Source organism: Ambystoma mexicanum, chromosome 3p (genome assembly GCF_040938575.1).
Source record: "Ambystoma mexicanum isolate Mex_15411 chromosome 3p, UKY_AmexF1_1, whole genome shotgun sequence".
NCBI classification, from domain to species: domain Eukaryota; kingdom Metazoa; phylum Chordata; class Amphibia; order Caudata; family Ambystomatidae; genus Ambystoma; species Ambystoma mexicanum.
The window spans coordinates 772,728,695-772,735,011 of record NC_090925.1 but is presented as its reverse complement, the minus strand read 5'-3'; positions in this window follow the sequence as shown (position 1 = coordinate 772,735,011).

The following is a 6,317-nucleotide window of genomic DNA, read 5'->3' as shown; positions in this document are numbered from 1 at the left end:
AGGTGAAAAGGGAAAATGTTTTTGGCCTTTAGTAGTGAAGACATTTTCAAAAAGGAAATGTTTAACTCCAACACAAAAAGTTTCAGAAGAATAGAGTGCCTTATTCCAGAGGGTGGATCCATTCCCCTGGATTTCTCTTCACGCTGCTTAGTAGGATTTCCTAGAATGTTAATTCCTTAAGTTTCTCTTGATGAACAACATAACTGGTAAACAAAACAACTTTGCTGTGAGGCTGTATCTTGGTAGCATACCTGAGGTACTCAAATCCAAGGTTTTCTCTCCTCTTCTCTTGATTAACAACACAACTGGTTTACCAATATTTCCAGCCTCAATGGGCCAAGAGGGTAGCTTCCTCCTCCTCCTGGCAGCATACCATTTTGACAAGGTGTCACACCCTGGGGAATTACTTCTTGCCCCTGGACCTTTACTTTCTCACACCAGTACTTGTTCACTTCCCAAGGGGTATGGACTTTCCCTTGGGTTGCTCCTCTTTTATAATCCAGTTTGTGTGCAAGTCCCAGATTCGCCTGTTGCCTGATGTATTCTCCTGCTATTCATAATCTTTGAGAGAGGGTCCCAGAATTGATTGTTGCCTGGCATACTCTCGTGCCATTTCGTCTTTTCTCTAGTGCATTTGAATACATCCTTTGGCTAGTCCTGATGTATTTTGATTATGACTTCCTTCAATACTGTATAGTACACACTGTTTAGCTTGACCATGCCTGGTAGGTTTTCCTACCAGGGCTTTCTCATAAAACATAATTGAAACTGCCAGGTATACTCTCCTGCCAGGACTTTCTCAAATGAACATGCTTGCAAATTCCTGGTATACTCTCCTGCCAGGACTTTTCTCATATGAAAAACCTTTGCAAACTATGTTTCGCCATATCTGCGTCCGAGTAGGGGTTTTCCTTTATGCTTTCTCACAATGTTAATTACGGGACTGCCAAGGGGTCTCCTGCTTCCTCCTCCCTGGTCCCTCTTAAACTCTCGGGTACTTCTGTGTTCCAAACCTTCCCTGAATGAGCTCAATGGCTGTTAGACTTCCTTCTGGAATTCTGGCTCCCTTTTGGGACTCAACAGTTTTTGTGGCTTGGAGTTTATCATTAGTGCCACGGTCGTGGCATTCCTCTCTGGCTCTCTGAATCACTGGCAACGTTCTCCCGCCTTCGCTTCCGTGCTTGGGCAGCTTCTTGCCACCAGCCTTGAGCTTTTGGGATCACGTCCTCTGTTGACCCTCCAGGGATTCTGCTTTCTATGCTCCTACTGACGCCGTCCCACGGTGTACAATGCTCTCCTAATCCCCAGCCGCAACCAGGTAAAATAAGCTTCTGCACGCTTTCTCTCTCAGGTTCATCAGACGGCATGGATTTAATCTTCCCGGCCAGATGAACCAATCGCCAATGACTAGAGCGCAGTGTGTGTTCTTGACTTCCAGTAATCCTCATTACTCGGTTCATCTTTTTCGTACCAGTGTTTTCGGACTTATGGTATGGTAGTCTGCTTCTGATAACTTGCATTCAAAGTCTGGAAAAGTGACCTCAATGATACTAAAAGGCAAGTCAGTTCTTGATGAATATGCAGAGCCTGAAAAAACATTCTCAGTGACTTTAAAAGGAAAGCCAGTTCTTATATATGTAGAGTTTAGTAAGGAGTTTTCAGGATCCTTGCTAAGTGGGTGATGGCAGGTATGACAAAATGCCAACAAGGCATGGGGAATGGTGGTAGTATTCTCAAAAGAAAAAGGGGGCTACTGTGTCTCATCTGGCAAGTCACCCTTATTTCCATGAGGGTAGTTATCCCCCTCTGTGATCCTCCCTCAAATAGCCACCCCCAGGGTTTGGATCAGAGAGTGTCTGTCTCACCCTGGCCACATTAGGGGAGGTTACCCCCATGAAAGCAGTGACGACATTGCCAGATTAATCACATAATGCTTGAGTTTCTTAAAAACGTGGTGGTCTTAACCTCAACACTGATTGAGACGGAGCGTCCCATCGCGCCTGCACATGCTTTCAGGGTTCCAAAAAAGAGCATTGTCCATATGCCTAAGGGCTCGGGTCCCATCCTGAAAAAGAAAATGGCACTTGAGGCCTCAACACTGAAAGCTAGAATTCCAGTAAACGAACCTCGCACGCACACTGTGTACGGGCAGGTTAGTGTTGATTTTCTTTTGCTACCATTGGATTTGCCCTAGTAGCATCAGGTCTCCAGGAGTAGGTATTCTCAAACCATGAAAATGATTTAGGAAGAGGGCGACCCATAACCTTTCGGTCATGAACCCTTAGGACAAGCTCGCGATTAGTGTGATGTGACTGTGGGTCCACATGACCCGACAGGTGACCTGATGTTTGAGGAACCAGACCTTATTGATATTGTGGCCAAACAGACATGAGCGATATCGACACAGCCCTTGACCAAGATATGAGGCTTCACCTTATGACCACCCGAATGTAGCCTTCTGGCAAACCATTAAAAAAGGCTGTTGGAGATTTCAGACTCGGGGGTCGTTTTAGACAGGTTCAACAATATAAGCCCAAGGGCATCTTCGACAGGGGACCTCAAAGAGACTGCCCTTCCAGTTATCCTGGCTGTCGCTGACCCCTTAACCACATTGTGGTAAACACCTTGTTCAGCACTGACCATTAACAAAGACTTGGCATGGAAAGGCAATCCAGCTTTGAGAGGCCCAAGCTACCCCTCCAGGCATCCAACTCCTGAAAAGCCTGGTAATTGAGGCAGCAATGACTTGTGCCAAAGGATCAGTACTTTCCTACCTTCCCTCAAACAGCAAAAGTAATAAACTGGACACCCCCTGGAAGAATGTTTTCGTGACAGGTAGTGTGGCCCTCAAAATGATAAACACTTAATGTGCACTGGCAAAATATTTGCACTGTCATTGGAAGGTGGTGTCGGAAACAAAAAAACAGCTCCCCAAGGGTGAGCTCTGATTCTGATTCAAGGAAATCGAGGAAAATATTAAGGAGGCAGTGAGCAGAGCTCTCCAAATTGAGCTGAACACTGCTGGCTCTGTGGCTAGACTCATGGGAACATCCAGCATGGTACACAGACATTTCTCGATGCAGACTTTGGGCTTTTCAACAAATGACCAAGAAAAAGTGGTCGAAGTGCCTTATTTTGGAGTCCAATTGTGTGGCTCTAATGCCAATGAACCTTTAGAAACGTTTAAGTAGTCGAAGGCAACAGTCGAATCACTAGGTTTGATGGTGCACCAACCAACAGATAAATTGTTCACTTCTCCCACTTTGGCTTTTTCTAGGAGCTCTCTACGGGCTGGGGATTTAGGTTTTGTAGTAATTTGCAGAAAGAGCTAAATCAGGCTCTCGGCATCCAGACATATGTCGCGAGACCGGGAAGAGGAAGGAGCACACAAGTCTGTCCCAAGGTACTTCAGCGCTTGCTTCCACCTCATCCAAGACACCTCTTTGACTTTGCACCTCAACATACAGAACCTATCGGAGGAAGAATCTCGAGGTTCTTCAACGCTTGGAAGGGCATTACTTTGGATGCCTGAGTCCTTCAGGTGGTTTCTTCCAGATATTTCCTCCGGTCAGTCCGTAGGCCTTCGCACCGTCCTCCTCAGAGGAAAGTGCCATTCCCAGACTGTCATCGTGGAGGTGGCTCAGGTCCTGCTTCAAAAGGCAGCAACAGGACTTTGGTTCCAGCGTTGGAGTGAGGAAGGAGATGGTAGTCTGCCTATTTTTGTGTTGTTGGCAAAATAAAGATGGAAGTTTACGTTTTATCTTGGACTTGAGGCTTCTCAACACATATCTAAGGTAGGATAAGTTCAAGCTGGTGACATTGGTTCAGATTCTACAGACCCCGGGCATCCAAGACTGGTTGGTGTCCTTGGACCCCCAGTATGATTATGTCCATGTGCCTTTTCATCAAAAACACAAGAGTTTTCTGATTGGTTAGGTGCATTTTTAATTTTGTGTACTCCTGTTGGGTGACTTCCCTAAGCTAATATCAGTGGTGGGGTAAAGCTCAGCAGGGAGAAGATTCACATTGTACCCTTCATGTACAACGACTTGTCTATGATGCACTTGTTTACGTCCGACTAGTTTGGGAAGCTCCTCTAGGACAGATTTGCCTGTGACAAATGCATCTTTAACAAACATGTCTACATGGCCTCTTCAACAAAAGGCCTATTCTATGAGATGCCTACTCTTCGTGAGACCTACCTACGCCAAAGACATGTGTATAACACAGACTATGCAAGAGGCCTCAACCATGAGTTTCATGTGTGGAAGGCCTGGTGGGTGCACAAGGTGCAAGTTTGGGTTTTGTGTTGTGGGCTGGAGAGGCAGGAAGTTATGTATGCTTATCTTTCCATGCAAGCTCACATTTGGCACTGAGTAAACCCAGACCCCCTGCTTCAGCAATGACTCTGCTCCAGCAATACATTCTCTAGCTTGGCCACCTCTTTACATTGTTCTAAAACTAAAGATGGGAAGAGATGTAGCCTACTGTCAAATTGCAAACTGCAACACAATGAAAACTGGGGTCAAATCCCAACATTCTCATTTCACCATTTATATATCCTGGAGAACTAACTTTACTGTTTGGTAAGTGAGAGAATTGCCAAGGGTCTGGACCTCTAAGAAACCACAAACATAACTGAAAAATGTTGCATAAAAGGAAAGTAATTCAATAATATCTATTATTTATACTTGCGAATGTGTTGGTGGTGGGACGGGTGGTATTAAGCTTACTTGTTCTGGAAGCTTGGCTCGGTGCACTGTGTTCTTGGGCCATTGCACTCTAGGCCAGAATAGTAAACTTGCCCCCAGGTCTAATGTTGGCAGTCCTCCCCTGGAGGCAACACATGCTGTGATGGGGATTGATGCTCTAATTCAGACATTTCGTACTCAATCTGGATATTTTCAAGACTTCATACTTTTCAGAGGGCGCTCTTCCACCCAAGCTAAGCTTCAATGCTCTTTCACAATATAAGATCCAGGTTCTTATAACGATACAAGTCCTACCTGCCCTCTTGGGCTATTCATATTTCTTCTCCCGGTTCCTTACTCCACGGAGTTGCTCAAGGCTCTATTCTTCTCTTTAAACCATTGCTTTGTCTGAGCTCAACTCTTATCACCCATCATGTCTCTTCTGTGCAGACACTCTGCCATCCAGTCTTTGATGGTCTACCACTTCATCTCAATCTGACAAAAACTGAGCTGCTCTTTTTTTCCCCTGCTTTTTCCCCTCTCTCCCATCATTTTCTGTTTCCCCCTTTCTCCCTACTCTTTTTGTTCTCAGCCAAAAATGTGGGTGTTGTCTTTGATTCCTATCTATCCCTCTATTCTTGCATATATAACACCGCGCAGGTCTGTCGTTCAATGGATTGCCTTTCTCCCACAGATTCCTCATCAGATAGCTATCCCCTTCCAGCTGCTCAGAAACACTTCGACAGGGGGCACAGTGGACTTCGACTCCGCCGTCGATCTGTCTGACTCGGTGCTCAATCGTCGGCTCCGGACATGATGCTGGGTATCGTACATATACTGCGTCACTACACCCCCGTACATCAGTTCCTTTTTCCTGTGCGCTCAGCATGCGGCTCGTGAGGAACACTGCAATCCTTCGATCACTCGATTTTCACATTTTTTGTTGTTGTTTTCTCTCATCATGAGCGACCATGTCTGTACCCTGGATCTCGGGCTTCAAGCACTGCTCCTATTGTGACTCGACGATGTTGGTGACCGACCTGCATGATATATGCGCCAAGATGAACCCGAAGGATTTGCAGGAGTGGTCGGCGAAGCTTGCTGTGGGCTGACTGCATCGGGGGGATGGCGCACCTGAGAAAGATGATATGCGCTGGCGCAAGGCCAAGAAAAGATCCCATTCTCGTAGCCACTCATCTTCCTCTCATAAAAAGAAGAGGCGACAACGATGGAACTACAACTCCTCTTCAGGTGATAAGTCGTTGGCAGGGCCACCGTCCAGAGCAGAATGGGAGGTCTTAAGTCCCAAATGTTGGAGATGCAGCGGCTGTGGGTGCATGCAAGTTCCAAATACAGCAGGCCCTGGTAGCTCTAGCTGTGCCTAGTGATTCCTGCCCAAAAGCAGCACTGATTTCAGCACCGTCAGTGTCAGGGGAGCCTTCCGGCTCAGCGCAAAGGAAACTTGTCCGGGCTTCGGCGCCAGGGCCTTCACGTGTGCCTCAGATTCCGATTGTCCTTGACACGGCATCGGCACCCAAAGCCTTGTCTGTGTCATCCGCTAAACCATCAATGTCGACTGTAAAACAATCTGCATCGACCGACTTCTTTGGGTCAGTGGCGTACATC